The sequence below is a fragment of the Balaenoptera acutorostrata genome, chromosome 20, assembly GCF_949987535.1.
Source record: "Balaenoptera acutorostrata chromosome 20, mBalAcu1.1, whole genome shotgun sequence".
Taxonomy (NCBI): Eukaryota; Metazoa; Chordata; class Mammalia; order Artiodactyla; family Balaenopteridae; genus Balaenoptera; species Balaenoptera acutorostrata.
In genome coordinates, this window is record NC_080083.1 from 18,101,447 (window position 1) to 18,119,905 (window position 18,459).

General features: G+C 51.9%; 1 protein-coding gene and 1 non-coding gene across 2 annotated transcripts in view; both read left to right on the forward strand.

Annotated features, from left to right (window-relative positions):
- RAB11FIP4 (RAB11 family interacting protein 4) overlaps positions 1–18,459 on the forward strand; it is a 156,737-nt gene that overhangs the window by 119,156 nt on the left and 19,122 nt on the right. The window lies entirely within an intron of this gene.
- Positions 13,409–13,480, forward strand: TRNAT-CGU (transfer RNA threonine (anticodon CGU)). Its single transcript has one exon. It is a non-coding gene; the product is annotated as a tRNA-Thr (tRNA).

The window sequence follows — 18,459 nt, forward strand, 5'->3', positions numbered from 1 at the left end:
CAACCTCCCAAAGTACCTGGGCCTGAAACAGGGTTTCTCAGCTTGGGCTGTGCATTGGAATCACCTGGGGAGATTTTTTAAATGCTGCTGCCTGGGCCCCCAGAGATTTGGATTTCATTGGTGTGGGTGTGGCCCAGGCACCCAGCTGTTTAAAGAGCTCCCCAGGTGATGGTAATGTGCAGCCAAGGAGGTTGCTGGCCAAAGGCGGAGAAAATCTCTGTTGGGCTTGTTAACCCAGGTGCTGGATAATAGCAGGTTCTCCTGCTGGGATGTTGGTGGCTTTTCCTGTAATGATGTCGGATGGTGAGACGTTAGCAGACCCCTCGCCCATAGGATGGGAGGCCAGATGCCTTCAGGAGTGGGTGGGTCCAGCTGTTCTCACTAGCCTAGGGGTTAGCGAACCCAAGTGGGCCGGTCTCTGTCTGTTGCTCGTGGAGCCGGTGGGTGGCACGTGCTGGGATGTATCAGACACAGTCCAGAGTGGGAGTAGAACGGAGTGGGGGTGGGGAAGGGGCGGGGGGTGGGGGTGGCTGCCGAAAGCAGCCTCAGAAACAGCAGCCACCGACTTGCACAGCTGAGCCCGAGGGGATTCCCTCTTTGGGGGTTTTGCCTCTGATCTGTTTTCAGGCTGGGGGGTTAAAGGTCACCCCAGCACCTCCCCTGTTAGTAGCCATACCAGCATCCCCGCCCAGCCCTGGAGGCTCCAGGCGCTAATCTGCTGGATTCCTGGCCGAGCCAGGTCCTGAGGGTCAGAACGGCTCTTTTGTTCCAGTGAGGGACTTAGTAACGGGCAAAGCCCTTCAGGGGCCCGTGGGGCCTGGGGGACCGGGAAGAAATTAAGCTCCCTTTTTGTGCTCCGTGGGTATGTGTGTTTAATGCATTAGCAAATTTAAACCTAAAAGCGAACTTTAGATGCGATCGGAACAGGGGAAGCGTCGGGATGGTTATAGTGCCAAGGAAACGACTGTTCGCCCGGCAGATCTACAGCGACTCTCTTTCAGGGCTGAGGTGGGTTTTAGATTAAGGAGAGGGGCCATTCGGGGCTGCAGCCCTGGCACCCGGCCCGGCCTTCTCCTTTGGGACTAGGCCAGCTCCTCTAATGCTATGCTTCAGGCTGGCGAGAGCCCTCAAGCTAGAGGGGCCACGCCCTCCTGGGTGACTTTGCGCAAGTCCCTCCCCCCCCCCACCCCCGCTGACCTTAGGGACCTCCGGGCCCTGCCATCCCGTTCTGAGTGCGTCCATGAACGGGCAGGGAGCAGGAGAGGCCGGAGCCGTGGGCCTGTTTACCTGCCCTCCTGCCACGCTCCACCTACCTGGGAAATAGGCTGCCTTCTAGAAAGGTGTGTTTCTAGAAGCGTAGGCCCTGCGAAGCCTGATGCCACGTGACGCTGGCGCTCTGGCCTCGTAGGCTTCTCTTTTCGTCGTGATTGTAACGGAGGGGTGTCTGCCCAGAGCCAGCAGCAGGGGGGTGGCCGGGAGAGGCACCCTGGCGCCGACCCTGCAGGATCTCAGTGCTGTCGTCTGGGGAGACGTGCCTTCTCCGGGCCCCTCTGCTTTGCTGTGCTGCACAGGCTGTGTTTTGTCTGCATGGTTTGGGGTCATCGTCCTTGTGCCTTCTGTCCCCTGTCACCACTGTACAGGAGTTTCCACTGCCCCCTTTTCTACGTCCTCTGTTCACCCGAGCCCTGTAACGTGTACATAGCGTCCCCCTTTGCGTCCACGTGCCTCCGCCCCGCGAGGCCCGCCCCCCGCACGCTCGTCCACAGGCCCCAGCTCTGCTTCCTCCGCTCGCTCAGCCGTGCAGACTTGCTGACCTGGGACAGATGTTTCATTATGGTCTCACTCAGCCCGTCGTCCAGCCTGCCGCTGTTTAGGCGCCTTGCACACTAGAAAAGGCTCACTCTGTGCAAAGCAGCTTCTCCCACAACCCCCTCCCTGAGTCGGTGTCAGTACCTGTAGCCGGCAGAACGCACCTTCTTAAGCTGGGGTGTCGGCCCGGCCGCGATGTCGTGGGTCTGCGGCCGCTCTGTGGGCCCCTCGGAGGATGCACCCCCAGCCCACGGGAGAAGCTCCAGCCGTGCAGCTCCCAGTGCTTGGCACTGGGCCTGGGTTCAGGGCCATCGCCATCTGGTGTCTAAACAGCTTCGGACCCCTAGCAGGCAGAAGGAAGAGGCTTCTGGCTGCATCCCCTGCCTGCCACTAACAACTGCCCAGCTCTTCCTCATCTGCCGAAGGTGCTCAGACCCGGGTGCCATTCAATCCCCGGTGAGGTCAGGACCGCCGTCGGACCATGCGTCGCTGAGGACTGGCTCGCAGCCCGCTGGCTTCCTCTTCCCGGCTCGTCCCGCTTTCTTGGCTGGGGTCTCCGGGGCCTGGGTGGGATGAGCTGCATATGAGGGCTTGTCCGAGGGTTTGTCAGGTGGCTCTGACGCATCGTGGGATTTCACCTGAGTCTTTTGCTCCAGGAGCCTCCGTCTGGAAGCAGGTTTAGCTTTGGGGCTGGAGTGAGACCTCCACCTCCAGGCCCCAGGGTGGGGAGAGGGTGGCGAGGCTCCAAGGCTGCGTCCCGGGGTCCCGAGCTGTCTGCCAAGAAGGAGCGGGCTCTCAGAGGCAGGCTCCCTCGGGAACGCTCACGTACAGACCCAGGTGTAAATAAACACTTTGCTCTTCTTGCCTGACTTGACAGTGTTTCTGTGGTAGGGGAGGGAGGGCGGAAGAGGTGAGGCCTGGTCCCAGAACTCCTGGGGTCGGTCTCCCACAGGAAGAGTGGGCCTCATCCAGTGTACCAGGGTGGCTGGTGCCCCTCCAGGGGCAGGGGCTCACCCTGCAGACCCTCTTTTGAGCCTGTCCTAGGGACAGCACCTAGGAGAGGAGATGGGCATCCCAGAAGCCCTGATAACGGCACCCTCGGGGCTGTGATGTTTGAAAACTCTGTCCTCGCTGCAGCCACGTTCCCTTTCCCAGCAAGGGCCTCCCAGGGCTCTCAACTTGTTCTGGTCACTAACGGGGTCCCCATGCCATCTTCTGCCGTGTCCGCTCCCATGACTCCCCTGGGTCACAGGCCCAGGTCCTGCACTTGAACCTGGTTGCACACCAAGCTGCCAGCATGGGTACCACCGAGCACTGGAGGTGCCTCAGGTTGGTGGCCCAGACCCCCAGGGTCCTGCCCTCTCCTGTCTGCCCCTGGTGGTGGTTATGGAATTCCAGGTGTCAACAGGGTTCACAGGCCCATCCTCTCTGGAGGTGAGTCTGCCTTCCTGTTAGCCCAGGCCCTCAGGACAGGCAGGACCAGGCCCTCTTACCTCCCCACACAGGCCCTGGTGCTATAGGTCTGCCCAAGTGGGCAGATGGTGCCCCATTCATTGGATTCACACGGCCTCCTGGGCTCGCAGCAAAGTCCTCTTCCAACACTGGGCGTTTTGTGATCTGGACCTTTACTCTCTCCATCCTCCTAACATGCCTTTCCCTTTCCCTTCCCAAGTAGGGTTGCCAGATTCTGCAAGTCAAGATACAGGATACCCAGTTAAATTCGAATTTCAGATAAATAAATTTTCAGTGTAAGTATGTCCCAAGCAGTACTAAAGTTATTCATTGTATATCTGAAATTCAGATTTAACTGGGCGTCCTGTATTTTATCTGACAACCCTATTCCCCACTCCTTCTAGGACCCCTCTGCTGCCAGCCAGGTGTCTCCAGTTCCTGAGCACTGGCCCTGCACCCCAGTTTCAAAAATGGCTTCCTTCTTAGTTTGCCACTACTTTTTTTTGAGACTGGTTCTGCCTTCCCTACCCCAGCCATCCAGAAGCAACTGCTGGCCTTTCCAGAAGCTGTAGCCCCCTTGCACCCTGCCTTGGGGTGTGTGTGTTGAGATCTGAAGTCCTGAAAAGTTGAACTCGTTGTTGAGGAAGCGGGGGAGAGTGCAATGGGGTCTCGGGAACCAGGGTGGGGACGGGGTGTCACTGAGAAAACCCCAGTACTAAACTTCCAATCTGCAGTTTCACAATAATTAGGCCATTTCTGAGCACCAACTCTGTTCATGGAAAAAGTCCTGCACTTGAAATCAGACCCCCATTCTATGACTTCCTTCTGTGTGACTAGGCAAATTTTCTGAGTTTCGGTTGCCTTGTCCGTAAAGCAAGGGAAGTAACAGTTCCTACCCATGGAGTCAAGCCACCAGATGGGGATCCAGTGCGTGCTTGCAGAATCAGAATCTGGATTTCGGGAGGCAAAACTCATCTTCCCCCAAAGGCTCCTTATCGAAACGTCTCCTCTATTAAATTAGTTTTCTAGGGCAGCTATAAAAATGTACCACAGGGGACTTCCCTGGCAGTCCAGTGGTTAAGACTCTGAGCTCCCAATGCAGGGGCACGGGTTCAATCCCTGGTCAGGGAAGATTCCCACGTGCCGTATGGCATGGCCAAAAAAAAAAAAAAAAGTACCACAAATCGGGGGAGGGGGTGGGGTGGTGCTTAAAACAACAGAAATTGATTCACAGTTCTGGAAGCCAGAAGTCTGAGATCAAAGCGTCAGCAAGGTTAGTGCCTTCTGCAATCTCTGAGGGAGGATCTGCTGCACGTCTCTCCTGGCTGACGGTTGACAGCAATCCTTGGTGCTCCTTGGCTTGTGGCTGCATCGCTCTGCCTTTGTTGTCGCGTGGCCATCTTCCGTCTGGGTATCTCTGTGACCAAAATTTGCTCTTCTTATAAGGACACCAGACGTTGGATTAGAGCCACCCTACTTTAGTATGACCTCAACGTGATCACAACTGCCATCACCCTATTCCCAAATAAGGCTACGTTCACAAGTACAGGGCTTAGGACTTTAACATGCCGTTTGGAGGGGACACGATTCAACTCAGTTTACTATTCTGGAGAGAGGTGAGAGCAAGCCCTGCAGTGTGTGCAGGCTGGGGCCCCTGCACAGTCTTGGAGACCGTTTTCTCACCCTCTTTATAACTGACGACGTCCCTACGCCGCTTAGAGGTCACGGTTCCTGCAAAAGTTCCATTGTCGGATCCCACCAACTCACCATGCCCTCAAATTTAGGCCCTTTTAGAGTCATCTGGGCCCAGGACAAAGTCTCCTGGAGGGTCAAAAATGTCTGGATACAAAATCACTCCTGTGTAAAAAAAAATCACTCAACCAACAGACTTAATCTACCGGGCACCAGGGTGGGATGGGAGCTGGGGGCAAGGGGACTGAGGCCAGTGGGCATCAGGGATAGCGTCCCCGAGGAAGGGCTGTTTCAGCAGAGCCCTGAAGAATTGTAGGATCTGGGAATCACACGTGGGGGAGGTCTGTAGAAAGCACGGCCGTTTCAGGGTACGGTGGCCGGGAGGTGAGTGGAGAGGTGGGGCTGGAGAGATGGGACAGCTGAGGCCCTGCAGAGCCTGGTGGGCCAAGGGTGGATCTCATCATCCATTAAGCAAACGTTTCATCAGCACCTGATAGACGCTCAGTGTAGGGTGAGGTGCTGGGTTTGTGACGGCAAAACAAACCTGCTCCCCAACCTCAGGGCATAGCAGCTTCTAGAAAGGGAGGTTCTCAAACTTGGCTGCATATTTGAATCACCTGGAGGAATTTTAAACCACGTGGATGTAGGGCCCCAGCACAGTGATTTGGATTCAGATGGGGCTAGACGCTGGGGTTTTTTCCAAACGCTCCCCGCCCCCACCCGAGTGATGCCAGTGTGTGGCCAGGGCTGAGAGTCATGGGTGCATAATCACTGCTGAAACTGTTTTAGGAGTTGGGAGATTTCAACTAGGCCTGAAGGAGGAGCTGGAGATGGCCAGGTGAGAGAGGTTGGGAAAAACACAGAGAAAGAGCAGGTGCAAAGGCCTTAGGAGAACTAGCGGGTCAGAGGGCAGAGGGCAGGGGGCAGGGGGCAGGGCCGGGGCAACCACTGAAGGATCTTAAGCCAGCGGCGGCCTGGTCCGAGCTGAGTTTCAGAGAGCGGCAGCAGGACCAGGTAGGCTGCCGAGAGAGGAGCCGAGACGAAGGCAGCGTGGACTCAGGTAAGACCTGGTTGGTTTTGTTTTTTGCTGCGTGAGGCGGAGAGTTGGAATCACCAGCTTTGGGTGTTCACTTGGGCAAGGGAGCTAGGCTTCTCATGGCCTTGCCGGGCAGGTCCACCCAGCCAACCCATCTCCGGAAAATGACTAACCTACGCCCAGTGGTGGAAAAAGCTGTTCCCGCGGCCTCTCGCTTGCAGGCCCAGGATCCTCAGGGGGAGGAGGTGCAGCCCTGCTAACCGTGGGGTCCAGAGATCCGTGGTCAGCAGGGGGCCCTTGGTGAGGGGTGAGTCGGGTTCGGTCAGTCCATCTGGCTGCTCTCTGACCTTTGAGCTGCGGAGAAGTGGGATTTGGCAACACTCCTCCCCCTACAGCCCCTCTCCCCTCCCTAATCCCTGTGCCTAATGTGGTGTTTGGCCCACAAGATGCAACAACTAGGTGGTTCGTGTAGCTGGCGTGTCTTTAGGGCTCACCGTGCGCCCTGCAGTGTTCTGAGTGCTTGGCGTGGGGCCGTGGGCTCTTTAGGAGCAAGAGCCCACAGGTGGAACTTGTGCGGCCTGTTTGCACTGATGGGGGCAGGAGCAGAGGCCCAGGAAGGATGGTGGTTTCACCACGGGTCTGCCTGGTTGGTCAGGCTACAGCTCAATGTGGGCTGAGGGGTCAGTGGTGCCCCAAGCCCGCTGGGGCAAGGTTGTGGGCTCTAGGGCCCAGGAAGCCCGGAGCCAGCTTCAAGCCAGTCCTTCTGGAACTCACCAGGTGGCTGAGTTGGGGTTGCAGGAAGTTCCCCTCATTCTCCTGCCATCCCTGGTTTGGCCGTGACTTTCTCTCCAAGCTCTGACTTTGCTACTGGGTTCTGATTTGGGCTCCATGAACTGATGTGGCCTCTGGGTTTAACAAAAAAGAAAAAAAAATTGCTGGAGCTCCTGAGAGGCCCAAACCCAGAGGGCAAAGGCGCTGAAGTTTGGGCCCACTTTCCAGATTCCGTTTGGTGTCACTAAGCCCAGGGGAGCCTGTGAGACCCTCATCCCCTGCGTTCTAGCCCAACTGGCCCCCTCTGTCTCCACGTGGACTTCTCAGTTATCCAGTCCAGCAGGCAACCCCCAGACCAAAAGCTGGACTCTTCGGGTCTCCGGCAGCGTCAGGCCAGACCCTCAGTGCTTCGGCCTGCAATTGTGGTGGTGCTGGGGGGTGGGGGAGGGGATGCTGTAAACGTCAACTCCGGAGGCTGTCAAGGCAGGAAGGAGACTAGGAGAGGGTGTAGTCCAAGCTGTCCCACTAGAGAGCCCTCAGATGTTTCCATTTTGTGAGGTGAAGGTGGGCACAAAGAAGCCCCACCTCACATCTCTCTGCATACCTCTCTCTACATTTTGAGGTAGCTGGTCACACAGCAATAGGTGCATGAGATAGCAAGTCTTCAGTGGTTTCGGCCCTACCAGGCTGCTTTTCAGGAGACCATCTTTCCCAAAAGAAATCCACCCAAACAGGACCCATCTTGGGGAATGACTTGGTCCATCAGTGCTCTGATCTCAACCAAGTAGATCTCTTACTGTCCGGGAGCCCGCATGGAGACATTCCTAACTGTCCGTCACAGCAGGATCGTGTTCAGGGAAAGGAAGGGTCCCAAGGGCTGTAGCTGCTTAGCGCTGGTGCTCAATAAGGCTCCTGCCTTGTTTGGGGCCTTCTGAGGAGGCCTGATTTATACCCCAAGAAAAATAAAAAAAAAAAAGATTTACAATGTTGTGTTCGTTTCAGGTGTACAGCGAAGTGAATCTGTTATACATATACCTATATCTTTTTTTAGCTTTTCCCATATAGGCCATTACAGAGTATTGAGTAGAGTTCCCTGTGCTATACAGTAGGTCCTTACTAGTTATCTATAGATATTTTATATATAGGGGTATGTATGTGTCAATCCCAATCATCCAATTTATCCCTCCCCCACTTATTTAGCCTGTGATCCACCTGTGAGCCTGCCCCGACCCTTTAAATTACAGCCACCTGTAAGTATTTTGCTATGAGGGAAGGCTCTACCAACGGGTGGAGGAGTTGGGAAAAGGTAACCGACTAAACACTGAGAAGGGGAAGAAAGAGAAAAAAAAATCAAACCGCGTTAACCCCAAGTATGAAAAGCAGCCTTAATTTAAATGTCTACACACGTGGCCATACACTCTCCAAAAACGTTTCAACCTGTGTTGACTTTTTTCTCCTACTAACAGCAGCCTTAATTTAGAGCCTTCGTGCTGGCAAAGGGACTGTGAAACTTGACGAAAGGGAAAGTTTCAGGTTGCTACCGCACGCACCTACGGAAAAAGGGTCGAGCGGCATTTCACACCCCTGCTCACTTCAGCAGTGAATAGTGAAGAAGGTGGTTCAATTTTTAATTAATGCAGGGCTGTGGCTGATAGCGAACAAACTCCCATTTTGTGGATGAGGAAATTGAGATTAAATAACCTCTGAGGGGCCACTGGGCATGGCCCCTGCCTCATTCATCCAGCATCACAAAAGTTTCGATTACTCCATGCAAATAACCACCAGCCCACAAACCTAGAAACAGAAAGTGTGTTAGTTGTATGTAACCTCCTATATCTAGGAACTATTATTGCTAAGTAACAAACTACCCTCAAAACCCTACCACGAGAACAATTTATTATTTTCCCCATTTTGTGGGTAGGCTGGCAGCTCCTCTGCAGGGTGTGCCTGGGTTTGCTCATATAGCTGCCCTCAGCTGAAGGGTCAGCGGGGCTGGGAGGTCTGAGGTGGCCAGGCTGACGTGTCTGATAGGTGGTGCTGGCTTTTGGCTGCGAGATGCCTCACGGCCTCTCATCCTCCAATAGCTGGACTGCCTTTCTTACACAGCGGTCTTAGGACAGGCTTCTGAGATAGCAAAGGCAGAAGCTACAAGGTCTCTTGAGACCTAAGCTTTAGAACTTATTATACACCATCACTTGGCCCACATTCTATTGGTCAAGGCAAGCCAGACGGGCAGCCCATACCCAAAGATGGGGAATAGACTCTACCTTTGGGTGGGAAAAGCAGCAAAGAATTTGTGACTGCTTTTAATCTACTATATCTCTCTGTTTAAAGTTACCACCCTCCATCCTACCTGCAGAACTTCCCATCCTTCTTCTCTGCTTTATTTTTCTCCCTAGTACTTATCACCATCTGATATACTATATGTTTTGCTTATTTAAGAATAGAAGCTCCATGAGGGCAGGGATCTGTGACGCTTAGTTTACTGCTATAGCCCCAGCACTGAGAAAAGATTCTAGCACCTAGTAGGTGCTCACTGAGGATTTGTTGAATGACGGGATGATCTTATCACTGCACTGCATGGAAGTAGGTATGGCCTGATTGTCAGCTAGGAGCTTCTGGAACCAGCTCTCACCTTTTGGTCAAGTTTCAAAGCATCTTTCTCAAGGCAAAAGCTCTATATTAAAAATGGTACATGTGAGTTTAGGAAACAGAAGTTAGACCATGCTCTTACGGCTGCTCACTGCTGGAAGAAGGACAAAATCAGGCTCCTGGGCCAGACCCACAGGGACCCCCACCAAGAAGCAGCCCCAGTGCAGCCCAGGGTTGGCTGTGACTCACAGCACAGGAGTCAGAGTAGAGGATTCAAGAATTACCTCTTGGGCTTCCCTGGTGGCGCAGTGGTTGAGAATCTGCCTGCCAATACAGGGGACATGGGTTCGAGCCCTGGTCTGGGAAGATCCCACATGCCGTGGAGCAACTAGGCCCGTGAGCCACAATTACTGAGCCTGCGCATCTGGAGCCTGTGCTCTGCAACAAGAGAGGCCGCGATAATGAGAGGCCCGGGCACCGCGATGAAGAGTGGCCCCCACTTGCCACAACTAGAGAAAGCCCTCGCACAGAAACGAAGACCCAACACAGCCATAAATAAATAAATAAACCCAAAGTTTAAAACAAAAAACGAATTACCTTTTTTTTTTTTTAGTGTTTTTTAAAGGTATTAAAAAAAAAAAACTTTATTTTTTAGAGCAGTTTTAGGTCCATAGCAAAACTGAGTGGAAAGCACAGTTACCATATTACCCCTCCCACCCCCGACGCACAGGTTCTCCTGCTATCAACATCCTGTACCAGAGTTGTACTCCTGTTACAATCCATGAAATGATCCACTTTTAAAGACGTGGGACATGCTCATCTTACAATGGTGAGAAAAATGAGGACACCATGAAATATACGAATGTGAAAATATGAGTCTGACTCTCCTAACTGTATTATATATATATATATATATATACTCCATTTCATCAAATGCATTGATTTAAAAAACTTACGTGCCAGTAAAAAAATTGCCTGTTGTAAAACTCCAACTATAACCAGTTGTCATATTGATTTCTAATTTGTTAAAATGTGAGAAAAAAAAAAAAAACCAACCCATGTATCTCGGAAAAAATGAATTAGTGTGTTTTATACATACAAGAATGCAGGCATAATTGTGCTTCTCTCTGGTGGTAAGACTACGGGTCCTTTGAATTCTCCTTTTTATGCTTTTAAAAACTTTCCTGTCTCCAACAAATGGTGCTGGGAAAGCTGCATATCCACATGCAAAATAATGGAGTTGGATGCTTACTTTACACCACATACAAAAATTAAGTCAAAATGGACTAAAGACCTAAACATAAGACCTGAGTTGATATAACTCTTAGAGGAAAAAACAGGGGGAAGGCTTCAGGACATTCGATTTGGCAATGATTGATTGCTTGAAGAGGACACCAAAAAAAAAAAAGGCAACGAAGGCAAAAATAGACAAATGGAACTACATCAAACGGAAAACTTCTGCACAGTAAAGGAAACAATCAACAGAGTGAAAAATCCAACTAAGGAATGGGAGAAAATACTTGCAAACTATATATGCGATAAGAGGTTAACATCCAGGATACATAAAGAACTCCTAAAACTAAAAAAACCCAAGCAAACAAAAACCCAATAACCTGATTTAATAATTAGCAAAAAACTTAAATAGACATTTCTTCAAAGAAAAACAAATGGCCAACAAGTATATGAAAATATGCTCAACATCACTAATCAGGGAAATACAAATCCAAGCACAATGAAATTACACAACCTCACACCTATTAGGATGGCCACTATAAAAACAAAACAAGTATTGGCACTGATGTGGAGAAATCTGAACCCTTGTGCACAGACGGTGGGATTGTAAAATGGTGTAGTCACTATGGAAAACAGTTGGGAGGTACCTCAAAAAATTAAAAATGGAATTACCATATGATCCAGTGTTCCCACTTCTGTGTATATATCCAAAAGAACTGAATACAGGATCACGAGATATTTGCACCCCCATATTCATTGCAACATGATTCACAATAGCTAAGAGGTGGAAGTAAACTAAATGTCCAATGACAGATGAATGGATAAAGAAACATACAATGGAATATTGAGCCTTAAGAAAGGAAATCATGTCATATGTAGATGAACACGGATGAACCTTGACCTTATGCTCACTGAAATAAGCCAGTCACAAAAATGAAAGACACTTATATGAGGTACCCTGAGTAGTCAAATTCTTACAAACAGCAGAACGGTGGTAGCCAGGGGCTGGGAGAGGAGGGAAAGGGGAGTTGCTGCTCCGTGGGTACAGAGTTTCCCTTTTGCAAGATGAAAAAGTTGCAGAGATTGTTACACAGCCATGGGCCTGTAGTTAACACTATTGTACATTTCAAAATGGTTGACAGTGATTTTTATAGCTTTCCTGACTTTCCCCAAATCTCCACCAACTATACTTTTAAAAAATTTCTACAAATAAGCAAGGATGACTTGGGCAGTGGAGGTGGCAGGGTCGGCAATGGAGGGATTGGTCTCGTTTGTGTCCCCACCCCCGACGCCTGTGTACAGGAGGGCTGGGGCCTGAGGGAGGCTGGCAGTTGGCCACGCCCTGCCCTGGGACGGTGGGGGGGGGGCCTCCCCTTCCCCACCCATCCCCACTCACCCCCACTCACCCCTCCTGGAACAGACGCTATGGCCACAGGCCAAACAAGGACAGAGGGGCCTAGTTTCGTTTCCTTTCTTAAAAAAAAATTTTTTTAAAACTTATTTTGGCCGCCTCTCGCGGCCAAGCGGGATCTTATGTCCCCGACCAGGGATCGAACCCGTGCCTAACTGCAGTGGAAGTGCGGAGTCCTGACCTCTGGACGGCCAAGGAATTCCCTTCCTTTCTTTTTAATTTAAAGAAAATACAAAACCTACAGTATCGTAATAAACACTCGTATCCCCAACCTCTCAGCTTTTTGCCTCTTTCACAGAATAGAAACAAAACATTACCAGTAAACTCCCCTTTGGTTCCTATCTCCAGTCTCCCCCTTTCTATTTTTCTAATGTTTTTACTTTTATCTACTTTGTGTGTCTTTCCCTTTGCTTTAGTAAATGGAATGTATTGTTCTACATCTTAAAATCACATGCGCTTTTGTGCCCCTTCTATGCTGATAATCATTCCTTTGAATCTAGATCATTCCTTCTAAGAGTGTCCTACTGTTACGTGGTATGGCCAGACTAAGAGACTCCTCCATTCAGGTCGCCTCCAGCTGGTCACTCTAGCACTGTCCCCAGAACATCCCTGGGGGCATCTCTTGTGCGCCCACATCTGACCCTCCTGGGCAAGGCCACAAACAGATGTTTACTTGGAGTCTCCAGGCCCGACGCCCGTGCCAGAGGCTGAAGGGCAAGAGGGTAGTGAGAGCAACCGAGGAAGGTTTTTCTTACACAGACGGCCGCCCCTGAGGGATCAGCCAGGCGCGCTCACTTCCCTTCGCCCCTGCAGCGTGGCGCCCATCCCTCCCGGCTCCCTGCATCTTTCTCCGAGGGCCAGTCCCGTTCCTGCCTGTACCGCCCTTCTTGCCCCCTCGGTTCCCCGTGGACTCGGCCCGAGCTCCAGCGCGCTGCCCCAGTATCCTGCCGACCGGATGGAAATGACCCGGCCAAGGTCACACGGCGGCGCTCCGAGCCGGCGGAGACGCCAGCGGGGACGCTCTACCCTGGCTCGCTCGCCGCCGCCGTCTCCGCTTCAGCTCCGTCACAGGCGTCGGTCGTGGTTTCTCCCAACCTGGGTTCTCCGCCCGCCGCCGCTCCTTTCGAATGCCCCTCGGGCCTCTCCGCAGGCGCCGTGCCCCTGGGGACGCTAGAGGCGGGGCGGGGCGGGGCCGACGGGCGCCGCGAGTTCGGATCCCGCCGAGGGCAGGACGCGGGCGCCTGGCCCTCACGCAGAGAGGGGCCCAGCGCCTCCGAGAGCTAGGTCCCGGACGGCGGGTCTGGAGGGCAGGGCGGCTGGGCAGGGGGCGGGGCCGGAGGTGAGGCACCGCCCCTCCCGCGCCTGCGCCGCCTCCCCTCCACTGAGAGCTTCCACCGCTTCCTCGGCTGTCAGGCGCGGTGGCCAAGTGGTAAGGCGTCGGTCTCGTAAACCGAAGATCGCGGGTTCGAACCCCGTCCGTGCCTGGTTCTTGAGGTTGGGGTCGATAGTGGGGGCTTCAGTGTTCCCATGTGTATCGCCTCTTTCCTCTGCGATGTGGCATATTTTTACTTTTCATATTGTGTTCAGGCGTCTTCCAGTCCCACCCTTCCCCGTCCACCCGCATTCCTCGGCTCCGCGGTCACCAACGCAGGCCGAGCCAGGGCACCAGGGTTCGCGGGCACCAGCTATGTCGCTCTTCGCTGGCCGCCCTGCGTCTCCTCTCCCCGAACCTCCATTCACCCAGCCGCACTGGGCAGGGCGGGGCTGGCCTGGGATCCTTGTGTTACCTGTGGTGACACTAAGGCCCGCGCTAGGCATTGGTGTTGCCGGCGGCGGGTAGGGTGGAGGTAGAGGTCCGGTCTCACTGGTTTTGCGCGTCTCGAGGGTGGGAGAAATTTCCAGAACGGGCGTTTGAGTTTCTGGAGCAGTGTTTTCTGGTTTCTGGGTTTTGCTTGAAAGGTGAGTTCTCCACGTGGTGCTCGCTGTCTGCCTTCTTGTCTAGGAAGCCAACCACATCGTTCAGCTGGCGGGTGCCTTTTCCTTTCCCAGCCCTTGTGAACTGACCCTTTAAGTCTGGCGCCTGCCTGTGTGATCCTTTGAATCTGGCCCCTAGCCAGTTATGATACTCCCCAAGTCATTTCTAGGATAAATAGACCAATTTAATATGATATGATGTTTAGTGCCTCTCATTCCTGATATGCTCTGGTCTATCTGTCCCCTTTTTCAATTGTGACACTCAGGACTGAAGTGACACGTACTACTCCAGGTGTAGTCTTATTAATGTTACTTCACCTCCCTCATTCTATATCTCATACTCCTGTTAACGTGACCCAAAAACACACCTTTCTGTAGGTCCCGCTGCACAGTTGACCACGTGGAGCTTCAGGTGGATTGAATGTCAGCAGAGTCTCTTTGGGGGCAGGATCATAGAAGACAGGATATGGGGCTCAGGAAGCAGGGAAATATATTGATCTTTTTGGCTAAGATTCCAATAAATGGAAGAGATACACTTAGCTTTTGAAGGGAATGCTGAGCTAGGGTACCAGTGTCATCATGGAATTGTTCCTAAATGCAAATCGATTTTCCAGACATTCAGATTCCAGACATTCAGGGATAGGAAGGGGAAAGGTCCTGAGCTACTGGATATGGCCTTGAATCCTGTCCCTTAGTTTGGATTCCTGATGAGAAGGAACTCAGAGGCTGGACACTGGGTTTCCTGCAGCTGCTGGAGCAGAGAATTCCACCCCACCAGAGGGGGGTGGATGAGCCAAGCCAAAGTCAATAAAAGAGGGTCAAGGTACAGAAGAGGTCAACATACAGATGTTGGGGGAAACATGGGCCCCCAGAGGCAGGGGTCAAGTATGGATCCCAAGTCAAGGTTGGTGAGAGGAGATGGAAGTGCAGGTGGGTCAGATACAAGCACCAAGGTGAGCATGGGAGCCGAGAGGCCTAGCAGTTACCTTGTAGGCCCACAGGTATCTATACTCAGCTCTGTGAGACTGGAGGTAGGTCATTGGCTTGAAGGGGGAGGGCAGAAGCAGAAGGGGACACCTGTGTTGAGTTTATTGCATGACCCTTGTTAAATCACATACCCCGGACTTCAACTTCCTTAGCTGCAAAATTCGAGACTTGAAAGAGATGTTTCCTAAATGCCTTGTGGCTTGAAATTCAAAGCTTCTACCTCAGAGCTTGGCCCTTGGAGAACTGGGGGGTGGGGGTGGGGCTGCCTCGAGCTAGCGCCACGCCCAGTCTCTCTTGGGGCTGCCAAAGTAGTGAATCATAGTATCCCCTTTCACAGTGGGACTTGGTCATGGCACCCTGGCGGTGAGACTATATGGCCCTGGTTCCCCCATCCAGAGTTACAGCCAGTCCTCCCTGATGGGCAGGACCAGAGCTACGAAGCCCCTCCCCCCCATCAGTTTCCCCTTGCTTGGACCTCCCCACAGTGGCTCCCCCCAGAGAGTCTAGGACAAACACAGGGCCTCTGGGACCGCATTTGGAGAGCCACGTATGCAGGCACAGTCATTTGTGGGCAGCTAAAAACCTCCAGGATATTTTTAAAAATACAAACTACTTTAGGTCAGGCCGCTTCTTTCCTGCGAGCAAATATTATGTGACTTAAAAGCAGAATTTGGCAACCGTATATATTTTGCCTTGTGCCGTCAGTTTTAGTCCAATATTCCAGCCTGGAGATATCTATTTTTAAATCTTTTATTGTACAATAAAACACAATTTCAGAAACCACACAAATCAAGTGAATGTCTTAATGACTTATAAGTAGAACACCACCCAGGTCAGAGAACTTTGCCAGACACCCAGAAACCTCTTTCATGTGCCCCCCTCGCAATCACAACCCCCTACAGCCAGAGGCAACCGTCCTCCTTACTTTTATAGTAATCACTTCCTTGCATTTTAACTTATCACCTTGTACATCTTTATACCCTATAGTTTAACTTTGCCCATTTTAAAAACTGATATGTCTTTTAAGCTTTTTTTTTTTTTTTTTTTTCCCAGTCACTAGGATCCTCTTCCTTCCCTTTTATTTCCTTGCAGTCTGTCTGTTGAGGAACCTGGCCCATTTGACCTGGAGAGTTTCCCGTAGTCTAGACTTTGCTGACTGCAGACTCTTAGTGCAGTTCCATTTCTTCTGTCCTCGGTATTCCCTGCAAATTAGCAGCTAGATCCAGACACTGGATCAGAGTCAGATTCCATCCCTTTGGCAAGACTCAGGTATCACCTTCTCTGAGAAACCTCTGATTCCCCCAGGTAATGAGTCACAGCTTATTGTCTGGGACCCCTCTGTGTGTTTCACACCATAGGTGGGAGGCCCCTCAGGACTGGGACAGTGCCTTGCTTGTGTCTGTGTTTCCAGCATCTGGTACAGAGACAGAGCCCTGTTACAAGAGAGGACCCTGTTTAAAGGGTTGCGGAGGTCTTCCCAGAGGAGGTGACGTCATACCTGGGCTCTGGAGCATGAACAGGAATTTGCCAGAGCACCACAAACAATCTTGGCTACTTCTGCCCTCATTCAATCATCGTTGACACTCAAATATCATGATCTAGGTTGCAACTAAGCAGGCAGGGATGCTTTTCTCCTCCCTAAACCCCACCCCCACCCCCAGCTGCCAACCCCTCTGACCTTGCACATAAAATGAAATTTCAAATTAAGAAACAAATACTGTCTGTCGATGCTTTTATAAGCAAACACTAAAGGTCCAACCCTATACTTTGGGACAAAAGTTGCCAGTTTGGAATCATGGTCTGATAGGAATGAAAGCAACCACCCAACCCTCTCATTGTACAGCTACAGAGACAGGCAAAGAGAAGGGAAGTGATTTGTTCAAGATCATCCAGAAAGCACTACCTTTATGACATAGGTTAAGCTCTTCTGCAGGATGAGCACAAATCTGCTTGGAAAAGTCATCTTTGATTATAACCTGACATGTACCCAGGAGATGGCCCATCTCTTTGCCAGCCCATGGGGCAAGCAGGTACTTCTCTTGTCCAATATTCACCCCTGATCAATAGAAAAAGCACATAGTGAACAAAATCACTAGGCTTCACCCCAGTACTCAGGCTGTGGAGACAAGGGAGGGACACAGAAACTCCCTATCACCAGTTGGATTCCCCAGGAGACAGACTCCTAGATCTTCTGAACCAAGGGCTCTCCCATCTTCCAGGCACTTACCCTGCCCAGAGAAAGCCTTTCTGAGAACCCCGAGTGAGAGGGCTGGCACTCTGAGCCAGCAGGGCTCCTTTGTGTCCTTACTTTCCAGGATTTTCCCATCGCCCTCTCAGCCTCACTCCCTGGGTCACATTCAGAGTGACCACCTGCCTTCTCCCCACCCTGCATCAGGCAGGAAAACTGAATCCAGCTCGAAGCGCTGCCTTGGCCTTGCGGAAATACCATTACACCTGGAAAGAATCGACTCCTTTCTGGGGACTTTACCCCCCTGCTGCTTCTTGCAGGCAAAGGTTGTGTCCTGTCTTCTCAAGAGAGGAGAAGCTGGGAGAAATCACAGAGAAAATCCCATCCCAGTTTTGCCAATGACAAACGGAGGCCCCAGGCAGAGAACTTATCAGAGTTTGCACAGGAGTGAGGAGGTGAAATGGGCTCGGATGTTGACAGAGTCAGTGATCCCAGTAGTGGCTTTTCTGCTGTAAAGATTTCATGGCAAAACCTGTCTTTCCCCTGAGCTCTGGGGCTCTCCTTCTGTCCAAGCCATCTGGGCCGAGAGAAACAAAAGCCATATAACTTGCCACCTGAGCAAAATCTGCTGAGAAAATCAGCCCCGTGAATTCCATATTCACATACAAAATGATTTTATTTGCAGTCCTTCTCTCCCTCTGGTCACCAGGATCCCCGTGTCTTCTGTCCGAGCTCTTTCTGACTGATGGCAGGAAGCTGAAAAGAGCCCAGCACAACCGTGACTGTAGAAGATGCACAATCATGGCATCTGATAGGCTGGATGGTCCGGAGGAGGAAGTTGAGGGCAAAGAGCTCGGTACGGAGTGACCTTGGGTAAATCATTTCATCTCCCCAAGCCCAGTTTCCGTATCAGTAAAATCGGGGTTCTCATTCCTGCCCTGCCATGTCACACCACTTGATGCCTTGCTAGAGAGATGGCACGTGTTCGTTATTAGCAGAGAATCAGGACTGTAACATGGGGTTGATATTAAGTACCTTGCACGGTTTGCGCATTGGAGGCCGCGGTGAATGTGGCCCTCCTGCCTTGCGGGGGAACGTGGTCATCCTCTGAGAGGAAAAGGGTGAAATCAACAGGTGTTAGAGTGTGTCTGTGCCTCTGTGTATGTGGCTCAGCCCTGGGGGTGGGGGGGCCTTGGATGGGGGAGGGGTGGGGGCAGCCAAGCCCATCCAGTAACGGCAAAAACGGAGCTCTCAGGGCAGCGTATGCAGGACTGAAAGGCATTCAGCACGTACTTGCTGAGACTGCACTATGTG